Below are 17,388 nucleotides of genomic sequence, written 5' to 3'. Positions count from 1 at the left end.
TCATGCTGGAAGGGTTTCTGGATTAGAAGAGATTTGGGATTAGAGGAGTACATTTGGGTATCATTTACACATCGGTGATACTTTAAGCGTAAGAATGAATGATATAGAGAAAATGGAAAATAAAAGAGTATTGCAGGCCAAGTGTGAGTAATGTCATGTTCAGGGGACCAAAAGGTAGAGACCAGTTAGCCTAGGAGTCAGAAAAGCATAGCTAGGGAGGTAGCAGCAGTAACAGGCTAATTCATTGGCACAGACTTTGGGGGAGGCCAAAGTTTTAAATACATAAGACTGTGTACTCTAAAAACAAGTAACGTCCTGTCACTTTTGGTCATTTCAGCTTTCCAAAGCATATTTTAAAACTGAACATTAATGAAAACCTTCTCTGAGTAACCCAAATAGCTCTCATCCCATAGGAAAGGCCAGGAGGTTATCATTCTTAATGCATATCATATCAATTCTGAATGCATAATAAAGTTGGTTGTTTATATAAAGTCATAATGAAGTTCCTTGTTCCAGTTGAGTAGAAGTAGCAAATCTGAAGAAAGTGGGGCTTTTAGAAGCAGACACACTCATAGCAACAAAAACTGACAATCCCAGTGGAAGCCTATGTTCAAATGTCACCTTCTTGGTAAGGCCTTGTCTAATCACTCATATAAATTGCAACCATGAAGGCCAGACGCAGAGGCCCACACCTGTAATCCCAGCACTTTGGGAGGCTGAGGTGGGAGGATTGCTTGAGCCCAGGAGTATGAGACCAGCCTGGGCAAAATACTGAGACCCCGTTTCTATTTTTAAAATCAATCAATCAATCAATCAATGAATCAATCGCAACTCTCTCCATCTCTGTCTCTCCCTTTTTTTTTTTTTTAGACGGAGTCTCACTCTGTTGCCCAGGCTGGAGTGCAGTGGTGCGATCTTGGCTCACTGCAAGCTCCGCCTCCCTGGTTCATGCCATTCTCCTGCCTCAGCCTCCTGAGTAGCTGGGACTACAGGCGCCCACCACCACACCTGGCTAAGTTTTTGTATTTTTAGTAGAGATGGAGTTTCAGCATGTTAGCCAAGATGGCCCTGTCTCAATTTTTTAAATAAACAAATCTCAACTCCCCCTAACCCTGGAACTCCCTATCCTCCATTTCAGCTTTACTTCCTCCTTAACACCACTGTCTAATATACCTTTTTATTTGTTCGTTTGTTTCATTGTTATTGATTGATTGATTGCTGCTTCGTACATTAGAATGTAAGTTCCATGAGGACATGGGTTTTGGTTGTTTTTTTCCCCCTGCTATATTCCCAAAGTCTAGAACAGCACCTAGCCGATGGAAGACACATGATTATTTGTGGAATAAATGCATGTAAGAAGAAGATGATGATGAAATACCAGGCATAAAAATAAGAAAAGTGTATAGGTATATAGATCATTTAGCTTTGGAATAAGCACCTCTATTTATGTCAGTTTCTCTAGGGGAAGATACTACAGTTCATTGTAGCACTGATGGCCTACTGAGCTATAAATGAAAGGTTAAACTGTGCTCCGGATGTTCTGCTTTTGAAGGCAGAAAAATAACATATTTCAGTAACATTTTAATCAAATAAATGAAACTTTTAGAATGTTTATGTTTAAAGGGTCCCTCCTTGGGAAAATAATTCCTGTATTGGACACTAAATTCTCCCATGAATGACCATTGTTATGTGATTTAAATGTACCTTTTTTTTTTTCTTCTCTTTTCTTTTCTTTTCTTTTTCGAGACAGAGTGTCACTCTGTTGCCCAGGCTGGAGTACAGTGGCATGATCTTGGCTCACTACAACCTCCGACTCCCAGGCTCAAGCAATTCTCGTGCCTTAGCCTCCTAAATAGCTGGGATTACAGGCATACGCCACCATGCCCAGCTAATTTTTGTGTTTTTAATAGAGTCAGGGTTTTGCCATGTTGGCCAGGCTGATCTTGAACTACTGGCCTCAAGTGATCCACCTACCTCCACCTCCCAAAGTGTTGGGATTACAGGTGTAAGCCACTGCATCCGGCCGTGTGCCAGTTTCTTAAAATTTGATTTTTCCTTAACCTTATTGACACCCTGAACAACTTTCTTGCAGGTCCACTGGAAATGTTAAACGTTTTGCCTCCTTTTTTTCCAGTCTCAGAGACTTTTAACCCAAAGGTGTGGAATTAACCCAAAGGTGTGGAGCTACAGAGAAATATATGGCAGCTAAACTTAAAAACTATTAAACTGGAATCTCTCCCACTGGTTTTGCTTTCACAGACTGTTGCTTTATTGTAGGACGTCAGTGGCCTGTTTGTTACTCTCATGTCTTTTTGGCAAAATGAATGAGTAAGTGCTTCTAAATTACTGTGAGATGCATGTCGAATTGCATAAGTAGATTTGAAAAATGCTGTATTTTTGATTAAGGTATAGCTGCAAAGCATAGCTCTTCAGTTCAAGAGGCGTAACCTGACCTGCTACACATTTTACCCTTCTCCACAGTTGCCTCTTAGTCCTTGAAAAAACATTTTTTTCTTATTCCCTCTCTTTCATTATTTACATTGGATACAATAGCTGTGTACGCTATTTCCCTGGCTCAATATAATATAAGTTTTTAAACTTTACAATCTATGGTAGTGACTGAGAAAAACTTTTTAATGTGAAGGGAAAGTGTCCCCACTTTAATTAGAATGACAAAGCAGTATGGAGTTATGTAATAGGTATTCATGCAGCTCCATTGGTTACATAATATAATGGTCACTCACAACAGATACTTAAATCCATTTCACATCCAGGACCATTGTGTCCACTTGCAGAGACAGTGCTTTCTTTGTTTTCACCAAATAAATAGCTGGTGATTATTAGCTTAGCTTTTAAGTTAAATCACATTCCTGGAAAGGGAAATGTTGCAACTCTTTTTTAATAAGAGAGGAGAATGCATTTTTGAAAATCCAAACATACTATTACTGCCAGTGATATGACCATTACACCTCTTTGACAAGAGAAACCTATGTTTTATTTAATTTAGACAGTTATAATTTCCCATAGTCACATGACCTTTATCCTGTTAATATGCAATCTAAATATTTGTCTTCAAACGGTTTCAGTGACATGGAACAGCCGTGACTTAATTTGCCTGTGATGATGTCTTTTCCCTTCCAGCACCCCGTAAGTGGAATTTTGACTTGTTGCTGAGTTTGTGATTTATTCACAGCATCTGACATGGAGTAGGTCCTTACTACTTGGCATGTGTGGAGTGGGGGTAGAGGGCAGCACGTGGGGATGTCTTCAGTGAGCAAATGGGGGGCCTGACCTACTCGGCCGTCTGGTGCTGCTCCTTCCATGAGGCTTTGGAGTCTGAGGGATCTGGGTTCTGTCTTTTGACTCTTGGCTCTGTCAATTACTAGTAATGTGACCAGGCAGATTGCTTGTCCTGTTTGAGCCTCAGTGTCCTCATCTATAAACTGGGATTATTGTGAGTATCAAATGAGATTGTGTATTTAAAAGGGCTTCGAATATTAGACACAACCAAAGATAATGATTCCCAATCTGAAATTTACTAGTCAAAAATGAACTTGTAACACTGATTGACTTCTGTATTCATTTCCTCTGATCTGCTCCAGTGAGGAACAAGTTAAAGCAAGTGTATGCTTCTACTTGGAATAAAACTGGTATCAGTCAATGACTATGGAAAAAGAATAAAATTTGCCCCTTTCTATGGGTAAGGAAGAGAGTTGGAGAGGAGAATGATAACACTGTGCTCAGTAGAAGCAGATGACTTTACTTCAGTCATGGTTTATTTCATTTTGTCATCATAGGAATTTCTCTAATATTGTTACCATGGTTCTTAATCATCAATGCTTGTTATAATAACCGGGATTGAATGCACCTTCTTCAGTTACAGGGATTTGGATTTAGGAAGTTGGAGGTGGGGCCTGTGAATCTACTTTTAACAAGTACCCCAGGTGATTCTGATGAAGGTGGATCAGCCAGGCATGGTGGCTCATGCCTGTAATCCCAGAACTTTGGGAGGCTGAGGCAGGAGGATAGCTTTAGCCCATGAGTCTACCTGGGCAATATAGTGAGACCTCATCTCTACGAAAAAAATAAAAAAATTAGCTGGGCACAATGGTGTATACCTGTAGTCCCAGCTATTCAGGAAGCTGAGGTGAGAGGATTGCTTGAGCCTGAGAGGTGGAGGTTGCATGAACCATGATCGTGCTACTGCACTCCAGCCTAGGCGACAGAACAAGACCCTGCTTAAAAAAAAAAAAAAAAAAAGTAGATCGTGATCAACATTTAGGAAATTTTGCTCCCATCACTGTTGCTTTCTCCAGTAGTTTTCTAAGTGAATCTTTTCTTTTTTTCATATAGTTCATTCTTCATGTAAACTCATTCATCATGATATACTCACATTTACACTTACATTTGATCCTGATAATACCCACCTGCTTAAAACCCTTTAAAAGCTTCACATTGATATTAAGTTGAATATCAAAGCTCTTCTGGCTGAGCTTCCACCCACTCTCCCTTGGTTCACTCTCCTTTGGCCACATCAACTTCTTTTTATCCTTCTTGTATTCCAAGTTACTTCATGGCATTTGCACATGCTGTTCCCTCCCCTGAAACGTTCTCTCTCTCACCATTTACCTGGTGCACACCTACTGATAATTCCCATGTTTCCTTAGTGAAATTTCTCTTATATCTAAGACAAAACCTGATCCTCTCATGTTTTTAAGCAGCTTTTTATAGGGAGCAATGATTTCTACCGCCATTAGACAATTGTTAAATTATCTTCTCTGCTTGAATGTTGGCTTCATGAGGATAGGGAGTGTGTCTGTGTTGTTCATTTCTGTATCCACAGTGTCCTATAATAGTATGCAGAACATAGTGGAAGCTCAGGAAATATTCTGAATAAATAAATGAATGAAAATGGGATTTGTGGCAAAGAAGTGATGCTCTAGTCCTCCACTTATGAGGATTTAATGACTGATGCAGTGAGTGGGCCTTTTTATAAAGTGGCAGTGTGCCTAACTTAGCATTCTAGAATGAGATGTTTATTTCAGTGATAAAAACTTCTTATAAGTTCAGACACCTCAAACAATATCCTTTGTGTTCAACGCTTAGAACCTGGTATGGGAAAAAGGGGAAGTTATAAAGATTTCAGATGAAATCCTGACTTATTTTGCATGACATCTTTCATGCAGAAAGTATTGGAAGCTGCTTGGTAGTCCAACGCCTCACAAGTAAATTTCTTGCAATGTATTTATTTATACTTATATCACATAGCTGGTTGATTAGATTGTGTATTCATTTCCTCAGATACTCCCACTTGGAGTGGTAAAAAGTCAAGTAAGTGCATATTCCCACTCTCTGTTTTCAAAGCAAACAGTTGGCCCAGTGGCATCTACATCAGATAGAACAATAAGAGCAATGTCAGCCCCAGAGAATGAGAGATCTTTGTTATGTGTAGCTTGATTCAGCATCTCAATCTTGTTGGGAAAAGAATTCTGGAGAAAAAAAAAAACCCATGACTTAAGTAATTTTTAAAATCATGATAACCAAATATAGAATTAATTGGTCTTCAAAAAAAACTCAGAACAGTCATTTTAATAAATTCACTGCAGTTCTCAACTGCTGTGAAGAGATGGGACCAGTTAATTTTGTTTACTTGAAATTTTTAGTTCAGAAAAACAGATTTTTGTATTTTTCAAGGTATCCATGGAGTTTTGCATGCATTGAATTCAGATTTAAAAATAATATGCAATTTACTTACAGTATTACTTTGTTTTCCATTCATTACCACAAATATTTATTGAGCATCCATTATGTAGTAGACATTATTTTATGCACCAGAGACAGAGTGGTGGGCAAGACAGTTAAGGGCTCTGAACCCATGGAGTTTACAGGCAACAAACAAGTAAAGAAGTCAGTACTATCAATAAATTAGTCTAGATAAGGTAATCTGGTGTGGCAGGGGAAGATGGGAAGTGTAACACTGACCAGAGGGGTGCTCTAGGGGGTTTATCTGAGTAAGTACTGCCCAATGAAAAGAAGGGAATAAGGAGCCATCCTGAGAACATGCTCAGGCTGAGCAGCATTTAAGGCAGATGGAACAAATGCAAAGATCCTTCCATGAGAATGAGCTTGCTGTGTTTTAGGAACCGAAGGAAGGCCAGTGTGGTTGGGGCCTAGAGAGGGAAGGAGATGGGTTTTGGTGGTGAGGTCAAGGAGATAGGTAGGAAGGGCTTTGTGAGGTCTGGCAGAAGGCTGGATTTCATTTAAAGGATTATGGGAAGCCAGTGGGAGGTTTTAAGTAGGGAGTGACACCATCTGATTTGTGTTTTTAAAAGATCACCATGGATGCCATAAGAACAATTTAAAAGATTGTTTATTTTAGCAGTCCAGCTGAGAGGTGATGATCAAGCATTACATGCTTTTATTGTATATGTACAGACTTTATATGTACATATTTTTATTTGACTGAATTTGGAAGAATCAAGTAAAGGTTATTTAGGGACTATAGTAATGTCACTAGATAGATTCATTAGATTAAAAACATATCCATTTAATTAATATTCATGAAGAGCTTATTACTGATTTGGTTGAAGGCCAATTTCTAGAGATTTAAATATGAATAGTCTTTGCTCTTAAAAATTTTACAGTCTAGTGCGGGATACCTATAATTAAATAAATACAACCTAATATGGGAAGTATATGGCTATTATGAATAAAACTGTAATAAATGTTTCTGGCCATGTCTTTTGGTGGGCATATACACTCATTTCTGTTGAGAATATGTCTGAGTGAATTGGTGAATTATAGGATAGGCATGTCAAGCTTTAGTAGCTTGTTGGACTTTATTATAAAAGCAGGATTTGTACTTTAGAAAGATCATTTTGTATATGGATGAGTGGTTGAAGTGATAAGACTAGAGGCAAGTGAGACTAGTTAGGTGCCTATTACTCATACCCAGTTATGGACTGAGATGTAAATTAAGGCAAAGGCAATGAGGCTGAGGAATGAGAATGAAGTGGGAAGATATAGGAGATGGAAGAGGTTGGATTTTGGGGGGATGAGGGAGTAAGGATGATCTGTACATTTATGACTTGGGTCATTAAGTCAGAGGCTAGAAAAGGGGTGAGCTTTTAGAGGAATAAAATGAATTTCCTTATGTATGTGTTAAATTAGAGTTGTCTGTGAATTATTCAGGTGAATGTGGTAATTGGAAATTCAAGTCTAGAATTCAGAAGAGAAGTAAAAGCTGTAGATAAAGCTTTGGGAGTTAATATAATATTTGTGTTAGGTGAAACTGTAAGGATATATGTGTGGGATGACCAGAAAGAGTATAGAAAAAGAGGAAAGAAGGTTGTGGTTAGAAATGTTTCCATATTGATGGTAAGTGAAGGATGAGGAACTGTTGATGAGCCTTTAGATTCACAGAAGATTTTTGAGGAAGATGAGATAGTGTGGTTAAGTCTGACTGTGGGTCCAGACTGCTTGAATTTGAATCCTGGCTTTTCTGCCTCTTAGCTGTGTGACCTGGAATGAGTCACTTAGCCTCTCTGGGTCTCAGTTTTCTTATCTGTAAAATTGGGGATAATAAATGTATCTGCTTTATAAGGTTATTATAAGATATATACAAAATGCTTGGAATTGTTGTTGTTATTGTTATTCTTGAGAAAATGATGTTTATAAGGAAAAGGTACAGAGTTTCAGGAGGGAATCAATAGTGCCGATTCTACAGGGATATCACAGGAGGTAAGTGCTAAAACATTTCCATAGGATTGACAACCAGCTGGAAGAGTAATGGGGGCGGAAACAAACTCTGTAGGCTAATCATAATACCGTCCCTTTTTGTAGGAACACCTATTGAATTTCATAACATAAACACACAAGAAAGATCACATGGTTTGCTTGAAAGCCTCTCAGGTTATTGACATAAGTGCTAGTAATACCTTAGTTTAATATATAGTTCTTTAATTTAAAGCAGCTCAAAGTGTATCCTGTGTTCTTTTGAATCACCCTCATAACATCAAGGTGAGTTAAGGAAGATGAAGATAATATTCTTAGTTTACAAATGAGGAAACTAAGACTAAGAGAGGCCAGATGACTTTATCCAAGCTTTTATTAATCAACTTCTCTGTTATCCCATCAGTAAACCCTAGTCATCCTTGTTTTCACATTGTCAAGCATAGTATAGCTCAAAGGGTAATCAATAGAGATTCTGCAGTTTAGAATCACCTAGGATGCTGGTTAAAATGCAGACCACCTAGCCCTTGTTCTGGGTCTACTGATCGGAATCTCTGGGGCATGGGCTCAGGAATCAGTTTCTGCCCAGCACTCCAGGTGATTCTCTTGAAAACCCTTTAGTGTATTTAAGGGAACAGGCAAATAAATCCATAAATGTATCTTGTTTATTAGTGAGATTTTTCACAAAAAAGTGTTAAAATATTTTGTATTCAGAAACTCAGGCTACTATAACTAAAACCTTAGAACCTTGTTCTGAACATATTGTATGAACATTTGCTATATTTTTGCAGTTGAATAGTACTTTTGGTTAAAAGTAAAACTGATTTGACCTTACAAATGAATAATAGAATCCATTGGTAAGTTACCACAGCACTGCTGGAGAAGTCACAGAGAAGCTATGGCTGAGGACTCTATTTTATATCGATTCGGTTAATGGCCCTACCTGCAGTTAGTATTTTTAGTTATATAGTATTGATTAGAAAGAGTTGCTCTCCCTATATTTATAGCTTCAGTATGCATATGATGATGAAATGAGCCATATCTCTCTCTGTTTTTTTTTTTTTTTTCAGCATAGCAGCATAAAACTCTGAGGCTCAGGTAGCTTTGAAGACTGTCTCTAGGAGGTGGGACCTCATAAGAGTCTAGACCAGGTCTAGGTGGTAAAAGCCTCGTGAATTTACTTTCTTATTTAATTGTAGAGGAGGTGCATTTATCTGTATGAGTTGGCGTCTTATCTGTCTATTAATTTGTTGTATCTCTGGCTTCCAGCAGCCCCATAGTAGGAACTCAACAAATATTTGCTGAATGAATGTATCTACTCAAGTGTATTTAGGAACAAACAAAAACAACCAAATCAAAAGGAATTATCCTAGCTCACTACCGAGATAGCTAGTTCTAGAAAGCACTAGCAAGTAGCTGATAATTAATTGAACTGGAACTAGAAACAGAATCTTGTTCCTTGCCCACCCTCCCCTTCATTTTTTCCTGACTGCCACCTTTATCATTGAATCCTAAGGTTGCGAGAGGCCTTACCCCATCAGTTCTGCAACTCCCTCTGTGAGGCTCCTGCTTATTTACCTGGCATGTATTTAATGTCTATGGCATATGCACTAGTACTAAGCTCTGTACCCCTTTCTTTACACGTCATTAAATGAAGAAATTCACACTCATACTATCATCTCTAAGGTTTTTAGAGAGTAGAAATTCCTTATTCCTTTTATAGATTTCCTTAGTACCTCATTTGAGTTCTTGGCACAATGGAGGCTCTTCTCTTTTTATTTTGTATTTTTTTTATTTTTAGAGACAGGGACTTGGTCTGTTGCCCAGGCTGGAGTGCAGTGGCACAATCATAGCTCATTGTAGCCTTGTACTCGTCCGTTCAAGAGATCCTTTCACTTCAGCCTCCCAAGTAGCTAGGCACATATCACCACACCCAGGCTAATTTTCTAATTTTTTTTTACAAACAGGGTCTCACTATATTGCCCAGGCTAGTCCTGAACTCCTGACCTCAAGCGATCCTCCCACTTCAGCCTCCCAAAGCACTGGGATTATATGCATCAGCCACCGTGCCTGGCCAAAGCACTTTTAATACTGTTTTAATGACTGATACCAAGAGCGGGTCACAAGCCATGGAAATGATGAGCATCTTCTTAGGAGGATAAATATTTTCTTTACAAACAAATGCCTATCTTTTTACATAAAATTTTGATCATTAATATCTAGTAAACAAAATGTTTGCTTTCTTGGTTTCTGTTCATTTGGACAAATTGGATCTGTGTTTTTTTGCCAGCTACCAGGCCTTTCTATATGCTACTTTCTTCTTTAAATGTTTTTTTACAAGTCAGAATTTACAAATCTGCCCTTTTGTCTGGCTGTATCCCATAATCAATCATATTGTCATTCTGCTTTCATTTCCCTTTATTTCTGAAAATAGAAGGAAACTGTCTTTTGACTAGAGAGTAGATTTCTAAACCTAGCAGGTAGGAAAATTATTTAATATTCTGGAAATCAGAGCAGAACACGAGTGCTTTCCATGGATTCCCAGTCTGTATTACCCAGTAGTTTCTCATCCAGAAGCCAGCTTCTCCTGGCTTTCCTTGAGCCCTTGGGTTAAGTCATTCATCCATCTTTCTTAGACTCTTAGACTAAATTTACTCATTTAAGAAACTATAATAATGAGAGGGATTTTGTTTCCCCCCAAAGAGAGTCTTTGGCACTAAGACGTTATTTTTTGTCTTTAGGTGTTAAGGATTTCAGTCAGTGTCAAGAGGTAAGAAGGATAATACCAGAGATAATACCAGATGTAATCAGACTTAACTTTGGGTGAAAGTAGTTGGTGTAGGGGAAAGAAAGTGAAAAATATTTGTAGAGTGCTGAATAGCTTGTAATCTTTCAACATGCCTTAGATCTATTATCTAACTTTCTCTTTCTTACAAAAATCCTATGAAGTCTGTAGATTCTGGGCAGTTGAGTTCTGATATTCTTGGGTGTACAGATATGGAGATTGAGTACCCAATACCGTATTGCTTTGTGTTTTTAGGGAATATCCCATGATTGAAAGACAGGGCTGGTTTTATATCCTTGCTTTAATGCCTATGCTAATTGGCTGGGTAACTCTGGGTGTGACCCCTTACTTCTCCAAACCTCTGTTTCCGTAAGTGGGAATAATTCCTACACTACAGGGTTGTTGTAAGGGTTGAGCATCTAATCCATAATGTGCACTCAGTAAATACAAGTTAGCCTTCTTTCTTCATTTACAGTCTAAGAATGGTTTTCTTAGAATTAATTTATAGCTTATGAAGAAGAAAACCTATTAAGAAAAAAAGCCAGTTTAGTGTATCTTTTTTTTTTTTTTTTTAGACGGAGTTTTGCTCTTGTTGCCCAGGTTGGAGCGCAATGGCGTGATCTCAGGTCACTGCTACCTCTGCCTCTTGGGTTCAAGCGAGTCTCCTGCCTCAGCTTCCCGAGTAGCTGGGATTACAGGCACCCGCCATCATACCCAGCTAATTTTTTTTTTTTTTGTATTTTTTTGTATTTTTAGTAGAGATGGGGTTTCTCCATGTTGGCCAGGATGATCTCGAACTCCTGACCTCAGGTGATCCACCCACCTAGGCCTTCCAAAGTGCGGGAATACAGGCGTGAGCCACTGCGCCCGGCCTTCAGTGTATCTTTCAAAGAGGTATACTCAGGATACACGCAACTGTTTTTCATAGAACTTTGCCCTAGGTTTGATCACCTAATAACATGCTTGAAAGACACCTGGTGGGTTTATCAGTAGCCAATTCTAGCAAGCCCATGATCTAGGAATATTATACATGCCAAAAACAGTGCTGAGGGATAGAATACTTGCCAGAGACACTGCAGCCCAGAGGTTTGTGAATCATAAAGCTACATCTTACATCTGAATTTATAAGTCCACATAGACTTTAAATATTTCATTTTGGAGGGGAAGGGATCAAACTAAACAATGTCATTATTACTTGAATTCCGAGATCCAGGGGAGTAATAATTTTATTGTCATTTTGGATAATGGGGCTTTGGTTTTTAACATTACAATAATAGGTAATCATAACAGTGGGAACTAAATGTTCCCATAGGAATCGCCTAGGTAGGGAAAGTGCAGAAGATTCCTTAATGTGGTATACGGAATAAGAATCAAAAATTAATGACTTGACTTTAAAGTTTGGAAACATCAGTTAGTTGCTACCCTTCCCCGTACTCTCCCTGGAGGATTGGTGAAGGAGCACTTATAAATCTCACAAGGAGATAAAGCCCCATGGAGCTGTCTGTGGGATTTATGGCATGCTGGGAAAGCTTCTGGGCTGTGGGGAAGCCTCTCCATTCATAGCAGGCTTCATTCACAGAGAATATTAGGTCACACAGAAGCTCACTACCCCCTGCTGACCTTTACAGACAGAGATTGGCTGGGCTGCACAAAAACAGAATGGACTCAAGCAAGCCAGGGCACCTGTTAACCTGTGACCTTAGTTTATGAAGACCTTGGACATTTGAGGCTCTGAATGAGAGAAAAAGGAGGGAGCTATGAATTTTGGAAGTTCACTCTGGATACTAATTTGTATGTGACAATTTGTGATCTTATTTGGCAAATGCAACAGTGACTATTTTAATTCAAACTCCTCTCCCTCCGTGCAACTCTTAAATCCTTGAACTTTTCAAAATTGCATGTGATGTATTCCTTTTATAAAGTAGGTAACGAAGTCATTGAAACTAAGTTTTTGCCCTAGGTCCGACAGTAAATTGGCTCCAAATGGAAATGCAACCTGTTAATTCATAACGCCTTAGTTCAGCAGTCCCCAACCTTTTGGCACCAGGGACTGGTTTTGTGGAAGACAGTTTTTCCATGAACGGGGGTTGAGGGGTGTTCGTTTCAGGATGAAACTGTTTCACCTCAGATCATCAGGCATTAGTTAGATTCCCATAAGAAGTGTACAACCTAGGTCCCTCGCATGTGCAGTTCACAATAGGCTTGGCGCTCCTATGAGAATCTAATGTCGCCGCTGATCTGACAGGAGGTGGAGCTCAGGCAGTAATGCTGGCTCACCTGCCACTCACCTGCTGCTGTGAGGCCCGGTTCCTAACAGGCCATGGACTGCTACTGGTCCATGGTGCAGGGGTTGGAGACCCTTGCTTTAGTTATTGGCATTCTGAGTTTCAAGCAGAAAAGTATCAGATGAAAGTGAAATTATTTTATTTGAAAAATGTGGTCAGCAAACTTCTTAAAATCCACTTAATATTTAAATTTGCTTTCTGGGAAACTTTGGAATCCTTAAAGGATGACCAGAATGTCAGAAATGGAGATTTGTGTTAGAGAAGATAGAATCTGTTATGGATTAATGTTGGACCAAGACTCCAGGAGTACTACTCTTTTTCAGGAGATGAGAAACACAGCTTCCTGTTTCCTTCAGGAGGGTTCCTGGACTCTATCTAGGAAACCCTACTGAGACAGGATGGCAAAGGGGGATGGGATTTCTGTGTGATAAAACACTAGCTATTGTTTGTTATTACAGCTCCCTTTACATCTTCCTGAGGATGAAGGATATTCATCATAGAAGCCTGACCACGTGGCTTCATTCTAACAAGTGGCTTCAAGCAAGGTCAACTCTTGGGGCTCGTGTAGTTTTTTCAGAGCACATTCGTTTGTCATACACATGCCCTTCTGCCTCTCCTGCCTCCACGTTTCTACTTTCTTCATAGTTCAGAGGTGTAATTCCCTTCTTCTATCAGATAAAGATCATGGTGACAACACAAATACCTTAACTGGAACGTACACAGAAAGAAAATGTCTCAGCCAGTGTGAAGGTGTCTCTTGACACTGACACAATCTGAGAGGGACTTCTGGGCAGGGGTATGCTGATAAACTGGCCCTCCAAAATAAAAACCCTTATTTGTAGCATTGCTAATTTTCATGGCGTAAATAGTGTCACCATGGCTGAACTCACACTACCAACATGATGCCACTGAATGCAGAGGTGAGGAGTGTGCACATTTGGCTTGTGCAAGAGGTTCAAGCTGGCTCCAGCATACCGCTGTCTAAGCCTTGATATGTTTGCATAATTAGAGGGAAGGTACATATGTCAGCACATATGTGAATCTGGTGGTGAAGATTTCTTCTGGTTTCTCTGCCCAGAAATGCCATCATAGATCAGACGATGTATGAATTTGCCACATGTGCAAGTGCCTCTTCTGGTGCTGCCCATCTTTACTCTTGGAACCGGCTTAATTTTGGTACTCATCCAGATACCATCCTTAGCCTACTACTCTTCCTATTTTAATTGATGTAATTTCTACATATTTCCATCTTAGACCCTTCTCCCAACTTTTAGATTCTAACTGCCTGTTGGACTTACCATTGGCATGTCCCCCAGAATACCTCAAGTTCTACATTCCAAAATGGAATTCAGTACCTAACCCACCAAAATCTGACTTCCTCCCCTCAATTTTCTTTCTTATAGGTGACACCATTATCTTTCCAGCCATCCACACTAGAAATCAGGTGAAGTTTCCAGATTCTTTATTTTCCTTCATTTTATTCTCTACATCCAATTGATCAGAAGTCTTGATGATCTTCTTTTTGATTATTTGATGGGAGGGTAAATGTGTCCCTCCCATCTGCCACCTTCTCCATTCCTATTATTGTACTAGTTAAAGCCCTTGCAGTTGCTTATCTGGAATATCCACAACTTTCGTACTGGTTTTTCCAACTTTAAAACTGTCCTCATCAAATCTGTCCTCCACGTTGATTTCCTTGACTATGCTTAAAACCTCATCATTGGTCTCCCATTTCAACAGGACACAGAGTCTCAGCTCCTTAGCATGCAACCTAAGTCCTCCATAATCAGGTAGTCTCCTGCTGGCTCTCCAGCCAAAGCATTCCTTCCCTCTGTCATATTGTTTATGCAGCCACACATTTTCCCCCTGTAGTGGTGGAAAGGTATGATGCCTTTCCTCACCCATCATAAGGGTCATCGGTAACTCTCCTATAACAAAAGACAGGTTAACAAGAGAAAAGCATAACAGATTTCTTTAATCAAAGTTTTATGTGACATGGGAGCCTTCAGAAATAATGGCCCAAAGACCCAGAGGAAACTTTCCATTTTTATGCTTAGAGTCAATGAAGAATGGACAGCCATGTGGAAATGTGATTGGATGAAACGGGTATGATCTAATGGTAATAGACTAAGGGGGAACCCAGCAAGGCCTGTCTGTTCAGATTCTTCCTGGCCACTCTTTGTAGTATTCTTCTTTCCCCCTGGGTGTGGGCCAGGACCCCTATGGAACGAGGGTCTTATGATCTACTATCAGACAAGGTAGGTCAGAGAATTTATGGTCAGCTTCTAAACAAAAAGGTGAGGGAGGTTAGAGCAATATTTCCAGGCTTTAAGCCTTGCTTTAGGATAAGAGGGGGTTCTAGTTTCTATGACTCACCTTGGGAAGGAGGAATCCTGGTTTCTATGATTCACTTCAAGGGAGAAAGAAGTGTAGGAGACAGGAGGGCAGGAAAAGGTCAGAGAATTTGCTTCTGAGGCTGCTTCTGAGGCCTTCCAATTCCTTTAGTTCAAAGTCCTCAGCATGTCAAAGTTCCATACTTTGGGAGAGCGTTTTCATGACTTTGTTAATGCTTGTTTCTCTGCCTGCTGTGCCCTCCCCAACATAGTTAACTCTCATTCATTATGTGAAACCCAGTGCAGGCCAGGTATGGTGGCTCATGCCTGTAATGCTAGCACTTTGAGAGGCCAAGGTGGGAGAATCACTTGAGTCCAGGAGTTTGAGACCAGCTTGGGCAATATAACGAGGCCTTGTCTCTAAAAATAAATAAATAAATAAATAAATAAATTAGCTGGGGTGGTGCATGCCTGTAGTCCCAGCTACTTGGGAGGCTGAGGTGGGAGGAATGCTTGAGCATGGGAGGTTGAGGCTGCATTGAACCCTGATTGCACCACTGTACTGCGGCCTGGGCAATAGAGATGGACTGCATCTCTAACAAACAAACAAAACAAAACAACCCAGTGCAGACAGAACCTACTTAAGAAGCCTTTTCTGACACCTCCTTTACACTGGGCCCCTCTTGGTGCTTCCTCCATGTCTTGCCTCTCTCTCCACCATTTTACTCACATTTTATTGTAATGGTTTCTTTGTGTCTGTTTCCTTCACCAGACTGAACAACTTGGTTGCCAGAACTGCATGCTATTTACCTTTATATGTCTAGTACCTTGCACAGTGCCTGGCACATAGTACCATTTAGTTAATATGTAGCTGAATAAGTAGATGAATAAATGGAAAAGACAGCCATTGTGTATGTGCTAGTAGCATAAAAATACAGGATACACAATTACATTTCAAATTCAGATAAATAACAAATAGGTTTTTTTTTAGTATGCATAGATCCCAAACATGGAATGGGACATACTTATACCACATAGTATGTAATTATTCATTATTTCTCTGAAATTAAAATTTCACTGGGCATCCTGTAATTTATCTGTCAACCCTAACCTAGCAAAAAAGTGACTTCGCACCCAATATTAGGTTAGCACAAAGGTGATTGTGACAAGTTTTGGTTTAAGTTTTGTTAAGTTTGCCACTATTTTTAATGGCAAAAGCCATAATCACCTTTGCACCAACCTAATAAAAGTTCACACAAGGCAGAAGCTCATGTTGAGCTAGACATCATGGGCCCTAAAGTATTTTCTAGACTTTACCTTAACATCTCTGAGTGTACTGTGTGTAAATAGTCACTGTAGTACTCAGGTGTTTTGGCCTTGTCAGGTTCTGCTGGGTGTCATTACATACATGATTTCTGCTGAGAGAATGATGCAAATTTTGTTGCATGGCAAAGAAATTTATGCAGTTGAGTAATATGGAGAGATGAGCAGAGCTTATTTGTGAGTCAGCTTGTGGGTTTTCCTATACAGGTGGAGTATCCTTAATCTTAAAACTGAAATTCAAAGTGCTCCAACATCCATGCTTATTGCAGTGTTTTGCAGTTTGGATTTTCAGAATGGGGATACTTGAATGGTAAGTATAGTGGGAATATTTCAAAATCTGAAAAATTCTGAAATCCAAACCACTTTCAGTCCCAAGAATTTGAGATAAAAGATCCTCAGCCTGTATTGTGGTGGTTTGTTGTTGCTGGATAGTGGTTGTAGGGCATATGAAAAGGAAGCATAAAACTTACTTTTGGTGTTTGGGGATGAATGTAGGGATTGGGTGTGGGTTTTAGATTTTTGGAGGGAGTTAACAGCTGGAATAGTACTCACTATTTACTTTGCTGCTCAGGCCAAGATGCCTGAGAACTGATATACTGAAGAGTGATCATGGTGTGGAGGACTCCATACTGTCTCCATTCTAATGAGGTTGTTTGCTTAACACGTTCCCTGTTAAACTATCAGATGACTGAATTATTATTTTGATTGAAGGGACTTTTTTTTTTTTCAAATTAGAAACACCCAACTGGTTAACAGTTTATGTTTTAGAAGGTGAAAGAGTTTATTTTTCCATGACTGGAAACGGAATTGAAATATGGCATCTTTCATCTCTCACATGCCCTTTTTCCTCTCCGTCTCATGCCAAAATCGATAATTATGGAAATTACCTGGTAGGACACTTGGGCACAGTTTTAGATATTTACCCCATAGG

The 17,388-nt window shown here is 39.5% G+C and overlaps 1 protein-coding gene and 1 long non-coding RNA gene across 11 annotated transcripts in view; both read left to right on the top strand.

Moving 5' to 3' along the window:
* Positions 1-17,388, top strand: part of RGL1 (ral guanine nucleotide dissociation stimulator like 1) — a 291,840-nt gene that overhangs the window by 188,509 nt on the left and 85,943 nt on the right. The window lies entirely within an intron of this gene.
* LOC134730192 (uncharacterized) lies at positions 876-15,586 on the top strand. The gene is made up of 2 exons (XR_010111861.1): positions 876-2,328; positions 3,087-15,586. It is a non-coding gene; the product is annotated as an uncharacterized LOC134730192 (long non-coding RNA).

This window comes from Pan paniscus, chromosome 1, assembly GCF_029289425.2.
Source record: "Pan paniscus chromosome 1, NHGRI_mPanPan1-v2.0_pri, whole genome shotgun sequence".
NCBI lineage: Eukaryota > Metazoa > Chordata > Mammalia > Primates > Hominidae > Pan > Pan paniscus.
Note: the sequence above shows the minus strand (reverse complement) of the source record. Positions and strands in the feature narration are given on the sequence as shown.